The sequence below is a fragment of the Ctenocephalides felis genome, unplaced genomic scaffold (genome assembly GCF_003426905.1).
Source record: "Ctenocephalides felis isolate EL2017-DRISC unplaced genomic scaffold, ASM342690v1 CF-g0.4_SCAFFOLD_01886, whole genome shotgun sequence".
NCBI classification, from domain to species: domain Eukaryota; kingdom Metazoa; phylum Arthropoda; class Insecta; order Siphonaptera; family Pulicidae; genus Ctenocephalides; species Ctenocephalides felis.
In genome coordinates, this window is record NW_020538040.1 from 151,551,845 (window position 1) to 151,572,312 (window position 20,468).

Consider the following 20,468-nt stretch of genomic DNA (forward strand, 5'->3'; position numbering starts at 1 on the left):
TGAACAAGTTTCCATATTGCATTGAGTCTGCGCCTTACATTAACATGATTTATAGACCGCATTGCTTTTAAAAAGTCAAAAAAGTTTCTTTGTTAGAATTCTTTTTGTTAACCTGTTACGTGACACACTGATATGTGTATCACGTATGTGTTATTTTGCTGTAATTTGAACACTGGTAGTTAATTACTAGCAATTAGTTTTTTTTTTTGTAGATAAATTAGCTCATAATCAGTCATACCGATGATTTGTTTTCAAAACTGTGTGTTCTGGTACGGTTGTGACATGTGGCCGTGGTGGTCCTTTTTGGGTGGAGATCAAACAGATAAAGAAAAATCTAACTTAAATAAGACAAAACACGAAAGAGAAAGAGAAGGGAAAATTCAATACAAGAAAAAAATCACAAACGTTTCTTGTTAATTTCGACCAAAAATTTTGTCTTTGTTTGAATTGTTATTTAAAGTTTATTAAGTTAAAGCTTTGTTTAAATTATTATGTTGTGTTGTGTTACATATTTATGAAAATAAAAATCGTTATAAACCATTTTGATGTTTATACCTATCGTTTTTCAACCACTTTTATACTTGTCTCAACCGTCCTGGAGGTTTGTCCGGTTGTGACACTTGCCCTTTTTTTCTATGATTAGATTTTATGACTAATTCACCGTATTAAAAAACAGTCTTTCAGTAGTTTCACGTAGATAGATGTTCAAATTGCAATTTAATTTACTTTTCTTCCAGTGAACTGGTAAATTAACAAATTTATAGCTTATCAAAAAAAAAGTAGTACAACTGTACCCAGCCTCTTCTACTACTTCATTAAATCAAAAGTAATGAAACAGTTCATATAATGATTTGGGCTAGACCAAATTTATCTTTAAATGTGTAAGTAAAATCTAGTAAATTGTTGCTGTGCATTGCTGCATTAAACTTTTTTTTAGTCCCTATTTTATTTACAACTGTCCAGTTAAGGACATTTCACTTAAAATATGAAATTAAGTATTAATCAGTGCAGGTTCTTCGTTTAATGCGATGCAAGCGAAAAATACGAGCGCATGCCTTAGGGGGCGCCAACACAAGATTCGGATATTAAATTTTCAATATAGTTTTTTTTTCAATATATAATTTCTTTGCATCTTTTACTAATCTTTTCACAATATTTTTAAAATTCGTAAAAATTTCACTTTATAACAAAAAATGCGAAAGTAAAGATATACATAAAATTCGGCCCTCACGATATCGATAAGGAGAAATTAAGATGCAAATTTGGATATTTTAAATAATAAAAAATTAAATTAATTTAATCCAAATAAAGTACCAGTGTTATGTTATGGTTATGGTTATGTTACGCCGTTTAAAAGACTCAATTCCAGTATATAGTATGGGTATTGAGACTCATCATTTTATTTAAAGCAGTTCTACATTTAACATCGCTCATATTATATAAATGCATATGCATTTTGGCGTGAAGAGTAATTTAAAAAACAATAATCATTATTTTTAGGTAAATGGTAAATATTAGTATATTATATTAAAAAAATGTATCTATATCTATAAAAAATGACTAAGTTAAGCATTAAACCTCAATTAATATCATTAATGTTAAAAAATAAATTAATATAATTCTTGATAATTTTTTTTCTGCTGTATACCGATTTTTTATTCTAAGCTTTTTTTAACACAAATCAGAACTTACTGTTTGAGAACTAACAAGGCAACTCAACGGTAGGCTTCTCTATATTTGATAGATTTTTATTGTTATTATAATTTTACTAGTACTGATTGTTAGGTTGCCTTTTAAAAAGTAGCGTAAATGAAAAATTTCAATGCAACAGCTCATAGAAGTGTTAAGATCAGATTGTTATGGAAAACATGATAATAAAAGAAACAGTAAACTGCAGAAAAAATATTGAAATTGATCTTTAAAGCATTTCGAACGTGTTCAATAATCACTTTTATTATATTGCAGTACAAATAATTAATTTAATTTTGAATTGCCCATAATGAACGATTGATATTTTCCGGCCACCCAAAACATCCACTTTACATATCCGCGACATGAATGCGAATCTGTTCAAAATCAAAGAAGATCGTCTGCTATGCGATATGCGTGTTTATGAGCCTTTAGTAAAAGACAAATCAGTAAGTTTTTGAACTTAACTCATTATATCGTTAAGATTCATCGATGCTGATTTGAGTCGATCGCTTTTTGGATTTCAGCCAATTATATAATGGACTTCTATATTAAGATTAGTGAATATAACAAACTACCAGCATTGTTCGTGTTTTTCCTTTACATCAGTCCTTGAATGTCTTATGATATGACGTTTTTCTGTAAAATGCTACAAGCAATGATTTAATGATATGTGAATGTCACATTAACGACTACTAATAATAATAATTAAGCTTACTGAATTGTAAAATAACTACTATAGATTTTGATTCTATATCACAAACATGACGAGGCTTATATTAAAATGTACCAACTTAAACTCTTTGTGTTGTAACGATTATCATTGCCGAGAGTTGCGTAAGATGAAAATAGTCCGAAAGCAGCGATGTCATAACTAACTTGAAATCGGTATATAAAAAGATGCTAATAGCTAAAGGATTTATAAATAAATATGTGTCTTTAAAAAATACAATTAAAATCTATATGCTTTTTAACTGGTTATTGATGAATACAGTCGTCATGGAGATGTGGCAGAATTTTATGACTTCTGTACTTGTCTTTGACCATTGGCTATTTACATTGCAAATGAAGAAAAAACATATTCTTAAGTTTCGAGATATTTAGAATATTTTGATGCTATGCTGGTATAAATTGATTAGTTTTACGTGCCATTCTACCTCAAAGAAAAATTTTATCTAGATTCTGACGACACAAAACTGTGCGCCACAGTTAACTGGTTAATTAGTGTTTAAAGATTTAGTGTATTATTACTCTGTCATAATTCATTTTTATCATAAACCGAAAGAAAAACTATACATGAATTTTATAACTTCATACGTATAGGCCTAAAGTATTTAAACTTTTGAATTGACTGTGGAGTATTGTTTGTTGATATTTTTTATATTCATAGATATAAAAATACAGGATACAGAAACATATATACTTAACCAAGTGTTTTCACAAAACTCGGTGGTTAACCTTTATTTTTCTGATTAGATTATGGGGACGATTTTGCTTTAAAATACATCAATGTGATGGTAAGGGTATGTTACGTAGCGTTTTGCATATAAAATGGTATAAAAACCGTTAAAATGCTATGTATTTGCTGTCAGTCGTTCTACACTTAAAACTGAACTTCACTCGTATGTTATTATGCTACATCACAAAGATGCACTTGTGATAAGATTATTGTTTTGACCTTTGTGCGTTTTCTAGGTTAGGTTCTCTATCTAAAACACCTGACTGCACTGCAACAGCAATTTATCCCAAAATTAAAAGAAAAGTGTTAGAGGTGAATGATCCTTGATGAAAAAAATAGTTTTTTAAAGTAAAGTTAAAGCTTTTCTATAAGCTCAAGAAAATCTTACTCGAAAATCGGCGAAAAATTGGCTACTGAACGCGAGACGAAGAATTATTTGATTATTAAAATGACTTTTACGAATTAGGGGTTTGTGGCAAGAGGGTGAAAATAGTGGGTTGTATGTGTTTTATTTGCAAATTATAAAAATAAAATTAAAAAAATTGTCGAAAAACTAAAAAAAAATTTTAAGGGTGGCCAACCCTCACACCTTAGGAGTATGAAATGTAGATGTTGGCCCATTTTAAATCATACTGATTGCGATTATAAAATTTCATAAAAATCGCTCAAACCGATTCCGAGGAGTATTGCGACGAACATCATGATATGAAAATTTCATAAACACATATAGGTATATATATGTTCAAATAATATATAATTTATTTTGTAATATTTGCCGGAAAATGATTTCGATTTTATTAGTATTGCGAACTCATTGAGAACGAAATGCGTGCGCTATCTTAAGACACGTGTTTACAATAAAGCGGAACCGAGATGTTTTCATCATATACTAATAGGACAGTGCACGGACTAAATATAAATTTAATCGTAAAAGAAATTATTTGCAATATGAATTAAAAGTTGCTTCAATAATATATCTATAATTCATATACTACTCACTCATTTTTTGTTGCCTAATTTAATAGAGAATATATGGTCATAACTGATATCGATAGCAATATGAAAGCAATATGAATCAAAACTTCAAAGAAAGCATCCCTCGATGAATTAGGACACTGACAATATTCCTCCACACAATTATTTATTCCAATTACAAATATTATTATTATTATTTATTTACTTTTTTGTATCAATTCATTCTTATTCATTGCTATTCATCACATTAATTGATTTATAATTTATTATTTTATTTATATTTCATAATGCTGCACCATTCAATTCAATTTATCACAATTGGAAAGGATTACTACTGGGTAACCTTTCAGAATCTTACATATATTCTCAAAATTACTATTTTTTTCAAAATAGATAGAGGCCAAATCTGATAACGAGCAGTAGCGATATTCATTTTCACTTGAGAATATATTTATTATTAAAATTTGCAGTTTGGTTTAAATTTTTGCATTGCGACACCAAATTTATTAAATGTAATGTTTTTAATGCTGTATTTATATTGCGAGAGTGCAGTGATATATTCTATATATAGAGACCCAGGATATAGAGTAGAGTACTAATATGACTTAATTATGATATGTTAATACAACTATTGATCCCGATGTTGTTTAGTTATTTGATAATATATTAGACAAGAAAACGTATTAATCTCCAGTTAGGAAGCATAGGTTTAAAACTAGTTAAATATGATGTTTTCAAAAGTTTTTTTTACTTTTGAAGAAGGAGAAAAGATACGTTGAACGCGGAAGTCAATACTCGGAGTACAAAGAGACGATAATACATAAATTCTGATTGTACACATGACATGAATAATTAATATGACATATCATCATCAGTATATTCTTGGATCACTTTTGTCTGTAGAACGATCATTTCTAAAACAAAACATAAAGTTCAGCTGTTACCTTCATGCAACTAATATTTTAATACTCAATGACAACATGACAAAAAACGAATTTGATTTTGCAAATCATTAAAGTTCATTACAATTCATTCGCAAACGTCAATGTTAGATATTTGAATGCTTCATTTACCAAATCCATTAAACGCATAAACCATGAAGCCAGAATAAATCTTTTGATTCAAGAAAATAATGCAAATTGATAAAGACGACGTTGATTTTTTTAACATTGTAGTGATGTAAAGTCATACTAAAAGTATGTTAAATAGTAATGTAGAGTATTGGTTAACATACCTTTTCACGATTACTCAGGTTGTCAAGTCGAAGCAAATTGGCAATTCAAAATTAGTTTTTATTACAAATAATTTTTATTACGGTAAAACATTATTACTTGAATATAATATATGTTTATTTCATTAATCACATTAGCAAACATCAATATTAGCTTCTCTCTTGGCCATGCATAATAATATCGGCTTTGGTGAAATTGATTTATCAATATGAATGATGTCATCGCCATTTTTCGCCGTATTTGAGCGACCGTTATGTTTATTTATGTTAAAATTCTATATAATTTATGATTAATCAAAATTATTAATAATCATTGTTTATCGTAAGTTCCCTCTCTTTTATGAAGTTTTAATTTAATGAATGATGGCTTTAGTAGATTTTTATTTAACACACCTCATTTTAAATTGATGATATTGGACTTAGAAGTTGAATTTTAGATCAATCGTATAGTTTGTCAGTATTACAGAAATTGTAATAATAAATTCATGACTCATCATGATTACAGAAATAGGACCATAGGACAACCATATGGGTTACCTATCGTTTACTAGTACATGGAGGACTTTTTTTAAAGGACACGATTTGTGTTAAAATTATATATAAATAAAAAGTAGTAGGTATATTAAGTATTTTGATTCACTTATACTATTTCATATATTTTGAATTAAAGTGCCTTTTTAACTATATCCTTTTCATTATTTATATATTTTTACAAAGTAATTGCAGAAAGAAAATACTGATAAATACTTCGAAATATTTAAAAGCGATAACTTGATTATTATTCATATATACAAGCAATATCAAATTGTTTGAAATATTCTAGAACGATAACCATATCAGTATTATTATTATTATTATTGAATATGAAATACAGAATTGTTATGAATTTGTTACGAAGATATTTCATATTATTCGATAGCTAGTAAAATTTTCGCATTTGCAGTATGATAATATTTATGATTAGAAAAATTTGTTATTTAAAAAATGAAATAAATTAATTTGCCAGATAAGACTTTGAAGTGCTTTGAAGTAATTGCTGGAATGGATTACCACGTCAATCTAATATCTAAATGCATTCGGTGGTATTTTCAGTGCATTAAAAACAAACATTTCGAACTGTTGGTTTAATTTTATTCAAAAATATATGTCGGAAGCACGCAGTATCATATAGAGCAAATTATTCTGATCAAGTAATATCTTAGAATCCAGTTTTTTAAATTATTTCAAATATAAATTCTTTTTCTCCACTATTACATATTATAATGGTAATTCTTTAATAACGATCCCTTTCTGTACACTGGTTGCTAAAAAATCTGCTCCAAGCTTTATTGCACCAAAATAATAAATAATATTAAATGATTATTTATTTTTTACATTTTTACATTTATTTTCTGGTATATATATTTTTTTCTTTCTTGCTTAAAGTTTAAATAGATTATCTCAAAAACAGTCGCACAGCATATTCGTAGAGCATTTCAAACACTAATCGAGGATTTCCTCATAAGCGGAAAAGATGCTTAGCAATGAGTTTCACAGATAAAGGATGTTCGAATTATCTCTTTAATAGTCTTGTGTATTGATTTATGTTAAGACATAATTTAAACTGAATTACCATATGCCGTACATGAATGTTCTAATAAAAGCCGTGGTTTTTGAGCTCTATTCATAGAACTGTCTTGGAGCTTTATTTGAATCCATAAAAATCGCTATTAAATTATGCAATTTTGTGATTGTTATAATCAAAATCAATCTAGCTAAATACAACTTAAGTAATAACTGTAATCTGTAATTTGTGTTTCAATATTATATTGGAGTTACAATTGGAATTTCTATAAATTTAAAGAAAGGGGTGAAGATGGTATGTGGTGTGGGTTATTCGGTAAATGTATATCCAAAAATTTATTTAGTTTTAGTTATATGCTTTTGAAATGAGTATGTTAGAACCCCATAAATTGTTTCACCGCTTAAAACTTTGTAAATGCATCACATATTTACTCATCATATTTTGAAATTGCTATTCAAATTTTGCTCTATATATGAATAATGCAGTTATTGGTTCCTGACCGTTCAAATTCTCTCTAAAAATTAAAATCTTGTTATATAAAGCAACCATTACTTCAATATGGATGTATGGCTAAGCATGTGGTATATAGCTTTGAGGTTGTGCCAGCCAAATGTTCGGATTATCCAGCGAGTTCAAAATAAGATCATAAGAATGATCAGCAATTAAGTACTATAGTATATGACAATACGCATGACCCACAATGATCTGAAATACCTACAATAGGTAAAAATACTACAATAGGTGAGGTAATCAAAGCAGAGCACAACTTTTCAAAATAAAGTAAGCATCCATATTAATTCATCATTAATTTTTAGGGCAATGAGCTTTCAGCTAGAAGTTCCAGATTTGAGATCCTCCACGGATAACCTGGTGTCAAGTAGTAGTGACATCGGTTTTAACTTCAAAATATAGATATATCAATAATGGAGTTATTCTTATAATAATTTCATCAAAGAGAGATAAACCAACCGTTGGGTTGCCATCTATAAAGTCACGACATTAATAAGTCATCACAACAAGCTTATATGGCTATTATGTTTTGATTGCTGTTAGTAATATCTGAAAAATGATAATTCAGCAATGAAATTAATTTAATCGGACTAGAAATAAGGAGACTGAAAAGAAAATTACCCTGCAATTTGTCGCAGAAATGGTTTATTTCGTACTGCTTCGTAAAATTTGCATACACGTTATTTATTATTTTGTCTAATTTTGTAGTTTATTTAAAAGTTTCTATATACATATTTTGTTTCTTCCTAAAGTTTTAACGTTTTTACTAGACTTGCAACGAATAGTATATTCGGCAAAAGGCCGAATGCCGAATATTCGTCATGCTCCAGAGACCGAATAATTAATAATAATAAATAATTTGTCGCAAAAATGGTTTATTTCGTACTGCTTCGTAAAATTTGCATACACGTTATTTATTATTTTGTCTAACTTTGTAGTTTATTTAAAAGTTTCTATATACATATTTTGTTTCTTCCTAAAGTTTTAACGTTTTTACTAGACTTGCAACGAATTGTATATTCGGCAAAAGGCCGAATGCCGAATACTCGTCATGCTCCAGAGACCGAATAACGAATATTCGGCAGGTTTTCAGCGCGTTTTCAACATGTTCGTATTAATGTAATTACTATTCGCAGTTGTTATATTACTAACGTACCTCATGTATATTCAATTTTTATGCCTAGTCTAGAATAGTAACCAAATATTCGGTGCAAGTCTAGTTTTATCCCTTTCCATTCGCGAATTGCCGAATTAATACGTACTTTGCCGCCGAGGTTAGTATCGCCGATTATGTCATTTATATTATGAAGATGCAATCCGATTGTTGCAATAAATAAATAAATACAAACAAGAAAAGTGTTTGGAGATCTAATTGCATCAATAGCGAAACGTTCATAACTACGCATATATTTAAGTCCCAAAGGTTTCTGATTATATATTTTGGTATACCTTAGAAAACAATGGATGTATGTATGTTTGTGCGGATACAAAATTTTGTCGACGATTCAGAGAGAACGGATCAACCGATTTGATTGAATCAAAAAACAATTGATTCCTATTGATGAGGAGACGATGCTGATTAGTTTTTGACAAAAGTAGGTTTCGATGATAAGAGGAAAAAAGTGCAAAAAATAACAATTCAGTTTTTGGGAGAACGGAGCGTCGGATTTGAATAATTTAAAAACATATCAAAATACTTGTGCGGATCATTTTCTACATTTCTAACGTTTTTCGGTCGAATTAAATTTAGAGATGGTTATCGTAGTACTCGGAATTAGTTTCGTATAGTAACTTCCCGTAGTGGATGAGAGCAGACATACGACCGGAACGGTAAAAAGGCTTTGGTGGCCGAAAAGGGTTAAGATATCAAGTCGTATTAAGAATAAGATGACCATACGTCCCGGATTGGCCGGGGCAGTCCCGATTTTCTGTGTTTTTCGCCTTGCGTCCCGGTTTTAAGTGTTTTGTTCCGGATTGTCCCGGATTTTCAAAAATGTTTTGAATGCCAATATTTTAAATATATTTCAACTAGAGAATCTGAACCGAAAAATGTGTATATAAATTTTTAGCTCACCCGCCTCCCCACCCCCCACTCTCGCATACATTATGACCCGTCCTGGATTTCATGCAAAAAATATGGTCACCTTAATTAAGAAGGAAATGCTAATTAATCGGCCTATTAAAAAGAGCAATAATTTTTCATTGGAACCGCAGATAATACTTTTACGGACCATCATGAGTCGTTTTCGCATTAAGTAGTATGATTAACAAAAGGTTTGTAACTTCTGTATAAGAAAATGAAGAATGTTTCTTCCGTCTTGTGCGCTATACGGGAACAAATGTCGTCGGCGTATTTTATTAAGAAGCATACGCATAGACGGGCACGTACCGAACGATCGACGGAACAGTCGTGTGCTATTTCAGGCGTTCCTGGAGATTTCTGATATTGTGCATCGACCTCGCACCATGGAACTGGTTTCTGAATGACATCAATGCGCCTCTCGACCGACTTATTGTGTGCCCACGACAAATCAAACACATGGAAATTAAATCTATATGCATTTAGCTTTTTATTGTTTACGAATTATTTTTTAAACGGCGGTCTAATTAAGGTTAAGTTTGTCTTAACTTACAAGGAGAACCCGCGCATAGCTCGTCTCGGATTTTGATGAAACTTGGCATAAAGGTAGATTTCATGCCCAAACTGATTGCGGTAAAATATAAGAGGCCGATGAAAAGCGGTTTAATTATAAAAATTAATTCAAGTTTGCATTTTTGCAGAGACCAAATCATTGGTCTGATCAAGCAAAATCATGCAGAAGTACGGAAGGTTTCAATGGAAAATTCAGAAGAGCACAAATGTTCAACTACCAATTAGAGCTACGTGAAACGCAACGGAAAGGTCATAGGTGCCAAAAACAAGTCTTAATGAAACCGAATTCAAAACTCGTACTCACATCAGAATCGGGAGATTAATTAGACACAATTAAATTATAATCTTATACAAAAATAGATTTACGTCGGATACTAATTATATTTTGGAAATTGATGCTAATTAATTTTATTTATATTTATTGTGTCTTTTTATATAGTTGCATCTATTTAAGAAAACAGTATTAGAGAGCGTCCATTAATCACGTGAGCCTTAAAGGAAGAGGAGGAACGGGGGGTTGACAAAAAATCGCGAAATATCACGTGGGGGCGAAAGGGTCTAGCAACAAGGTATCACGTGTAATTATTTTTTTCCTCAATTAAAAAAAATCAAAATTTTTCACAAAATATAAAAAAATCACGATTTTTTTCTAGGTACTAAATATATACATGATGTTTCATGGTGGTTGGGGGCAAATTTTGAATATCATTAAGTATCACCAAGAGGGGTCCAAAAATCTTTTAATGCTCACGTGATTAATGAATGTCCCCTTACCAAATTCCTATTCATGTTTTATCTTTAATACTCAATTTTACCATATATTGGTACAATATTTTTTAAATATAGTTATGACTACAGAAATAACTATAGAAATTTGCAATTTGCTTGAGATCTCAGTTGTCTCTATTAGTGACAGAGAATATGACCATCTTCGCAACGGCATTCAAATGAATACGCTAATTTTTAATTATCTACCCATTATTTATCTATCTGTATATATATAACTGTGTATATATAACTACATGTTTATACGTTATATCCACTACACATTTTTTCCGAAGATGGTTTTTAATCTTTTTTTATATCGAAACCGATGTATATTTTATTATTTACAACAGTGTAAGTTGTAACAGTAGAAAGAAGTACATGAAATTTCTAAAAGTGAAAGAAAAATTTGAGTTGTAAATTTATAACTCCATAAACTCGTATATTTTTATTTTGATCTTTGCTAATTTATTTGAGTTATGGTAACCATTCATTAATGTAAATAGAGGAGTGAATAACCGCAACAAATATTCTAAAATAAGAGTAGGAATCCGAATACAGGAAAAATATATTATGTAATCATTTTTCTCATCATCATGTTTAATAATTTTCAATTGAAGGAAAAACGTATTTTTTGCTTTCTTTTATAAGATAAGTCTCTATTTTTATCACCACACTTGTCGTATAACAAAACAAAAATTATATGTATAGTATAAAAATAAAAGGTAAACCTTTGAGTTTGCTTTTAATAAAATCGCAGAAAATTATCAATTTAATTATATTCAACGTCTGTTTAAAGACAGATTGTAATTCACATGTAAATAAAAAAAATCATATAAAAATTTTTTTTGGTTTTTGGTGAAAATTGTCCAGACTGTTTTATAATTATTGTATAAAGTGCAAAATTACTAAATCAATTCTTGGATTAATTAAGAAATCTTCATATTTTTGCAGTCATATTTATATTTTTGCAATTAAATATATATGACTACAAATTGCAATAGTTTGGTATGTATGTAAACAAGGTAATTTCGTCACATGTTATTTCTTCAAATGATAAAAGTTCGCCATTTTTATAATAAATGTATTCGCAAGATAAGCATAAAGTTAAATACTTACGCACTGAATTTCTTCTAAGAATTTGAATGCAATCAAATTATTTGAAAAACAATTATTTAATGCAGCGTTGTTTATTTTGTGTTTATTGCGGTACAAATTACTCTATATATTTATATTGTTATAACTTTGATAAGTTGTTAGTAAAAGCACGTTACAAACATTAAAGTCAAACAATTGTTTACCAATACATAAACATAATTATATGTTTCTTGTCCTGTTATTTTAGTTTCGGCGAGACTCGGATATAATACGACACTCTTGTAATGATCGCGTAGTCACATTCTCGTATCATTCGCCCGGTTTTTATATTTAACTTCAGTCATTACTTTTAATTCTATTTTCATCCGAATATACATGAAAAAATTCAACTGTTCAGCTCGACGCCCGATAACTGAATGTGCATAAATCAACTAAATAATCTACTAACCACCTAATGTTTTGAATTGAAATATTCAATAATGGATTATCACAAGAATGCATGTACATGCACAGGAAATCTTGTTTATATTTTTTGAAATTTTAGCCGTTTCCTGCACCGGATAACAAATGTGAAAACAAATTCGCATATCTCATTAGACAAACATGGATGTTTTGACAAAACAACATTTTTTTTATTGAATTTTCAAAATAAATTATTGCACCAGGACGATTTCTTGAATGGCTCCTGGTAGGCGCAGTTAGGCTATAAAAATACGCTTCAATGTCCGACTGATCTTACAATCTCGCAATGTTGCGACTCCGCGCAGATTACAAATAACAAACACTAACTAATTTTCTACACACATATAAAATTCTAATACTATTTTACTCACCTTTGCTACTTTTGAAAATTATATAAAACACAAAAAGGTAATTTTTTGATGTCGGTAAATTCAATACCAAGCACTTTGAGGGATCACTGCTTACACAAAATCTGATTGATTCTTGCACAGAAATAAACTAATATCGCTTATTGATGACATCTCACATTTCTTTCCCGATTTTTCCAATTAATTTAAACATTCACAGTTTCACCCACAACATGCAAGTGGCCATCTTTATTGTGACTAACTACAAAAATAGAACCGCCAGCCATGTTGAAAGTTTTAAGTGTATCGTACATTTTAGGAGTAGTAATCTGAATGCCTCGAGCAATTGTTTCATTACAGTTTTTAGTTCTATGACATATGCTAATGAATCAATGTTGTCTCGTTGTGGGTAGATTGATAGGAATTCTTGTAATAAGACGTTTGACATACATTCAATCATTTTTACACTTTCAAGGTGCTGCTATTTAATTAGACTTACATTTGTCTCTGGCACCTCGACTTGAGAATTACGAGCGTGTTCTAATTGTTTGATTAATTATATATTAGCGTTCGTTATAACGTTAAATATTATTTAATGACTTGCACAGTATCAGATTCATATTTCTTAAATCGACAGTTTACCAGAAATGCGAATTGGAAATATAAAAGAAAATGTAGGAAAACATATGCTAACTTCAATTAATTGCAAGCATTCAAAAAACCCTAAACACAGTATCTATCACACATCTTACCTTAGTCTTAATTATAGAAAATCATAAGTAAAACTTATAAAGCATAAGTAAAGTTGCTTAAACCTGAAAATAGCCTACTATACAAATATTTTGCAATATTTCTTCACTTTTATCAACATCGCTATACATTGCACTTTATTTTTGTTCTCTGATTACTAAATTTCAATAAGCTTAATTTAATTTCAATTTTTATATAATTGAAATCCTGTAGAAAAACATATTAAAGTAACAGTTTAATTAGTAGTTACCTAAAATAGTGAACTATTTCTAGCAGTTAGTATAGTAACAAGTATTTAGTGTATACACTGTTAAATAGTTTTGGTTTTGTGGATTCAGTTAGCACTTTTTCGTATATTTACCCAAGCTAAAATGTCTATAAAGACATTTTGCGTTATGCTTTGCGACCCCATTCGAAACTTATTTTAAAAAATTAAACAATGTTTATGAACAATATAAAATGTATTCAACAATAAAATATATTAATAATTGTCATCATCTTGAATAATATAATTAGATTATAAAATATATAAATACGGTACAATGACTGGATACATTCTCTACAAAATCACCTGGACATAAAGCAGATACAAACAATTATTCATTCCTCATTCTGATCCATAAAGTTCAATAGCAATGATTATGTAGATTTTTCAAATCAAACAACAACAGAACAATCACACATTTTGCTGATCAACGTGAACAGCTAAATTTTATCACACACAAAACTTTTATGTTTCCTTAGGATAATTCACCGGAATGTATTTACTACTTCTGCCATATGAGGCAGCCAAAGCTCGCGCATCATTCTTGTCGAATTCGTAAGGAAAAGCCGAGCCTGGCTTGTATGTCGGTAAGCTTATATATATTCCGTTCGATTCCGCAACAGCTTGCTGCTCAACATCATCTTTTTCTGCAAAATCATCAGAGCGATCTTTAGCTTGAGTTTCATTCACTATCGGCAGTTGCTTTTCGGTGGTAGTTGTTACATTCTTGACTTCTTCTACTTCAGTTTTAACTAAATTTTGAATCTCCGGTTTCTTCTCTTCAACCTCCACAAATTTCGCTAATCTAATAGTTTTTGGGGTTGTTCTATCGAAATCAAGTTCTATTTTGCCTAGAGGTGGAAAATATTTTGGTTCGTGCGTTTGTTTCTCATTGTTACCGAATCCAAAGAATCTTGGAGCATGAGCTGAAATTAGCGGCAGAAGTGTGAGTCTTGTATACCTCTCAGCTCTTTCGAGGAGCTCCGCAAGCCTTTGCGGCAGTAGTTGAACTGTCACGGATCGTGCATGCTCGATGGGCGATGGAACCACTGTAGGTTTAGATGTTGGACCTAAAATTGGTTCAAATATTTCAGGTTCTCGTGGTTCATGCGAGCGACCGATTTTTCCACCTCTCACGGCTTTGAGTAGTGGCTCTACAATTTCTTTTCTATGTGCTGTTGAACCTCCCATAGCCCGACTGCGTTCTACTGCAGGTAGGGAACCGTCTAAAGAATTCACTTGACCATTCAGGAGCGGTTGCCAGGGAAGTGAGAGAAGCTCTGCGTTCTCCAAAAGCGAATAAGTATCATTATTTGTCACCTGAAATAGTAAAAAAAAAATTTTAATATCGTGCATTTACTAATGCAAATCATATTCTAAGAAAGTTCTTTATGCATAATCACATTAACTTTATATAAACCGCGATGAATGTTTATAACATAATTTTAATAGTCTGCTTATACGCTGCCGTCTATACTTTTTGAATTATATTAAATTTTTTATTCATATATTTATGGATTGGTATTAAATTTCAAAAGCAGTACAAGAGTTTTATCTATTCAACCTTGAAATGATTTCCCAGTCGTATGACCTCATTCTCAGCCTGGTGTTGGTCCAATAGGGATATTTTGTCTGAGGATTCTTCAATGTTCTCATCTACTTTTCTTTTATTGAGTTTTGTTGCATTCACAGACTCCTGACGTACATTTATCTTCGTTGAGGAAGCTAATGTTAGTTCATGAGCCAGGCCATCTTCGGCAGACGATTCGCATTCTCCAGGCTGTAGGGCTAACGTAATGGGTATTCCTGATTCTAATACTAAACCGGTCTTGCAAACGGAAGAACTGTGGAATATTTATTTGTAGTAAATATATATTTATGGTAAATATATTAAATCATGAATTGCTTAAATACCTTTTACCAAAGCTATCAGCAATTGCGACTTTGCTCACGGGCCAGTGCGGAAGACCTTTACTAAGCCAACCACTGTATGCTTTATATGTTAAAGTAACAGAAGTAGGAGGCCCTAGAGCTGGATGTGGGACAAGCATTCGCGAAAGCGAACTTCCTGCATGCAACTCCGTATTATCGTTACTAGAAATGAAATATTAAAAATATATAAGCGTTTAGTTTGCATATTGTGTATCATCTTTTTTCAATGTTTTTTTTACCACAATTATATGTTTTCAAATGCTAGGCAAATTGCTAGTGCCATTGCTAGGCAAAAAGTGAATATTACGGGCATAGCCCGCGTACGATATTCGGGCCAGAAGCAAATATTACGCATTTCGGGCATGGCCCGGTATGGTGAACGTAAGTATTGTAAAATATTTATTCATACGAAACTATAAAACTCAAAATTGTTTTTATTTTTGTTATAAACCGTAAACCATGAGGGAAAATTGTCACAACGCCGCGCCACGTTGAACAACTTTGGGCCGACATTTTCGTATCTAAATTGTAAGTTAAGGGGTTAAGGTAAAAGATATTAATAGCAGCAAGTTTATATGAAAAGTTTCATTTTATACCTGATTTGTTTATACAATATCTATGCATTGTTACTGCCCATTATATTTATTTTTAATGTATACTTTAGAATATATAAAATAGTTCTACTATATATATTGTATAGCGACAAGTACTCTATGAGGTATAAACTTTATGAAATTCAGGATAAATGGTTCTAGTTGATAAACCGAGTTACGAGTTTACGACTCTCGGGCAAAGTTTTTATTCTTTTATTCACGTAGGAAATTCAAAGATGTTATGAAAGTAATATTTTTTATCTCGGCTAGATTAAGGTAAAATATTTGACATTAAAACTTATAAACTTTGTAGACAATAGAGATATAATAATATTATATTTACTCAGTCAATAAAAATGTTTCATTAAGCCCGCCTTCTCCTGCTAGCGTAATTTGCAGCCTTCCCAGAGATCTTAAAGGCAAATGACCACCATCACTATCGACTCGAACGTGATATTGATGAGCTGTAAAATTGTTCAACAATTTATTAATAAATAATTTTTTATATAAGTACTCCAGTATAAATTATCATATAAATTATGATATGATTATATTAATTTTATACCGCAGAAAGGTTCCTCCTCTCGTGTCAGCAAATATAGTTGTCCACGTCCAGTGGATTTGTCGGCGTAGTATCCCATATTTCCACACCTTGCGTTGTCAGATTCGGGACTATTATCACATGGGAAGCATCGACCCTGTGACAAAATAAAATTATATTTGAAAATGTATTATTACTATATTTATGATCAAGTTTATGACATTTGCTTGTTAAGCGCAAAATTATCATGCGTTTGTGAAAGTAGAAAACAATGTTTTCTAGAATAGATGCCGATCTCCCATCGTCCAATCTACTATTAACATAATGATATATTTTTTGACAGATTTGACACTTCTTGTGACTCAAAGATATCAGCCGTTTTTATTTTTTCGGGCAAACAAACTGAAAAGCAATAAAATTCAGAAAATATGAAATGAGCACACACGCTTTATCTAGCACGATATATTAAAATATTTTCGTTATTGTACACTAATATGCACTATATGTTTGTATGGTACAAATTAGTGCATTTATCATCAAATATACGTAATATGGAAAAATGCAATATTTATAAATATTTCATTCAAGTAAATGTTTGTAAAGTCAGCACATGAATGTAAAATTATAAAAATATTTGTTCAAACTATCCATTCTAAAAAGTAGCTCATAAAACTAATGCGATGCGATATTTCGTATTTTGACTTGTCACTCATAATTTTATCATCAAGAGTATGTATTAGGTTGTGTTAGAATGCCAAAAACTAAATAGCTGATTTTTTTATGAAATGACACGTCTCGTCTCCAAAAAGGTCTACAAAATTATTGAATTGACTCTGAGTCTTCGTACATAGCTAAAATTAGGTAAATTTACTTATATCGAAAGAATTTAAAAGCAGCATTCCGCTTTTTAAATTAAATTAAAAATAGCGTGTTCTCAGATATTCAAACATCATAAAAAACAGAAATATTTGAATCGTAATAGTTACCTGCAAAAAGTCTTCGTATGAGCTACATGGAAAAGCAGGAAACAGGCATCTTGGTGCAACGGAATCCGTGAAAAATTTATAAGCTCGTCTGTGGTTGCACAATGATCTTCCTTCTGCAGCAGCTGGTGCTTAAAAACAAAGAATAATTACTATTTATCTTAGAAAGGATATTATTTATTAGTTGATTATTATTTCATAATGCTACTCATTTTCAGTGTAAACTGATTTGTCAATGAATTTGTAAAACTGGCAAAGCTTATCCCAAATGCGTATAGACGAATTAGTTTGAAAAAATATTAAAAAAACAATGGATTGAGTAACTTCAGAACATTCTGTCCAATCACTTCTATGTACCAATCGTATTTATACTAATTAATATATTTGTACTAAATATCTATTATCTACTTTCATTCATCAATCGTTCTAAAACAATATATGTTTACATATAAACAAGCTTACAATTTAGTAATAATACATTTGTGATACTTATATTTTTCCATTAGTTGTGACTTATGAAGGACTTTTATTTTGTTTTATTAAGTCAGACTTTGATGTATAATTAGACGGAGAAAGTTTACGTATCATCATATTCGTTATTCAGGCGTTGTCACATATGAAAGTGAAATCGGTATAAGTATGAATTTGATATCTACTTGCATATTAAAACAAAACAAATTTTGTTTAATTAAAATTCTGTTTTTTCTACTATACGAACACATAAACACACACATACACACAAATATATAGCGTTTAGAACAAGAGCAGAAAATTTAATTTAATTTAGTTTACAAGAGATAAATTAAATAAATAATTAAATCAACTCTGCTGATGAATATTTCTGATAAAACACCAGATCAGTGATACATACAGTGTTATCTCTGTAAAAAATGCACCCATAAAATTAATTTTTTGCATTGATTGAATAATGTAGCGATTATTCCGTAGAATCCCTTTAGGATTAAGAATAAGACATTTATTTATATCATTTGAATTAATTAATTATTATTTAATTTATATATATATATATATATATATATAATTAATAGTACATGTCTTTACTACTAAATATTGAATAATTAAATTTCTATACCGGCATAATATAAACAGTACAATTCTCATTGTTAGTTATTCTAAAATTAAATTATAAACAACTTTCGACATATTTTTGAGCTTTCCAATATGCTACGTAACTGTATTTGCTTTTCCCGGAATAATTTTTAGAAATCTATCAATGTTTACTTATGAATAAGTAAAGTCATATTATTTTTGTACTTTATAAATACTTACACCATATAATGTCCGTTACTGCACCAATAAATAGATTTGAACATCCGTGTTGCACACGACCACCATTCGGGTAGAAATCGACGTGGCCCATAGGCTGCCAGGACCCTAAATATGGAAAAAAACATAATTAAATTTACTGTTACTATAAAATAGTCTTTAACAGAAATCATTTTTTAACAGTTTCTACTTTATCACGTTTCGTCAATGTTAGGTAGGCCATATTTACAACTAATAATAATGTCAACTCAATAATGTCAAACTCTAACATTATTTTCATATTAAATACTTTCTATTATTGTTATTTTTGTTAACAACATACAGAGCTAGGTGTTTTATGGACTGTTTTTGCAATTGTACTTCCTAATCTGGTATATATCTCGAGAGGGTCACCTAGTGGTCAAGCATCCTGCTTTTTTTACATAGACTATATATACATATATATATATATTTCAATTTTTACTTGAAATTATATTTGAGATCTATAACTTTAATAGAAATTTGATATCATGCTGCTTGATATCGAGATCAAGGGTTGGGATCAAACCCGGGATGAATTTGAGGTTTTTGAATATTTTAGCATATCTCGTGTGTTTTGTATCTCCTAGCATATCTAGTGTGTTTTGTATGTCCGCATTTTTTCGTTCACGTTTTCGGATCAACCGATTTGAATGGTTTAAAAAACATTCGATTTCTATTGATAGGGAGATGTGATTAGTTTTTGGAAAAGGCAGGTTCAGCAGTTACGGAGATACGGAGCTAAGAGTGCAGAAATTAGAAATCGAGTTTTTGAGAGAACGGAGCATTCGATTTGAATGATCTAAAAAACATTCAATTCGTAATGATTGGGATAAGTGATGATTAGTTTTTAGTAAAGGCAGGTTCAACTGTTTTGGAGATACCGAGTCAATTGTGCAAAAAATAGCAGTTTTCGAGAGAACTAAGCATCCGATTTGAATGATTCAAAAAACTTTCTGCTTGTTTTACCAAAATAATTGCTTTTGAAGAAAAATATTTTAGATTTTTTTCATTTTTTTAAATAATGCAGTTTTTAATTTTAATTCTGGCTAAAGTTCTAAAGCTCACTTATATACTTTAAATAAATAATTTTAACTTTGTAATTCAGTTTATATAATTCTTATAAATATTGGACAAGGTTATAATATTTATAATAATCTATTCAAAATATTTAATATTCCTCGAACACTTCGTTACGGTACTTCGTCACTTCGTTACAGCAATTTACCTTAAAGCACGATGCCATACACAACTAGTTCTTATTGTTTTTGAACAGCAGTCAGAACTTACGAGTCCTTTAAGCGGTTGGGCTAATTTCACTTAATTCTACGTCGGTTTTACAGATA

At 30.2% G+C, this 20,468-nt stretch overlaps 2 protein-coding genes across 4 annotated transcripts in view; one reads left to right on the forward strand and one right to left on the reverse strand.

The window, feature by feature from the left end:
* LOC113378489 (fatty acyl-CoA synthetase and RNA processing-associated kinase 1-like) overlaps window positions 1-13,001 on the reverse strand; it is a 35,416-nt gene extending 22,415 nt beyond the window's left edge. For all 3 annotated transcript variants that reach the window (XM_026619024.1, XM_026619022.1, XM_026619025.1), the window contains exon 1: window positions 12,778-13,001. The gene's annotated coding sequence lies outside the window, so the exon portion shown is untranslated. The remainder of the gene's footprint in view (window positions 1-12,777) is intronic.
* The window catches only part of LOC113378490 (protein Fe65 homolog), a 144,325-nt gene that overhangs the window by 10,820 nt on the left and 113,037 nt on the right, over window positions 1-20,468 (forward strand). The window lies entirely within an intron of this gene.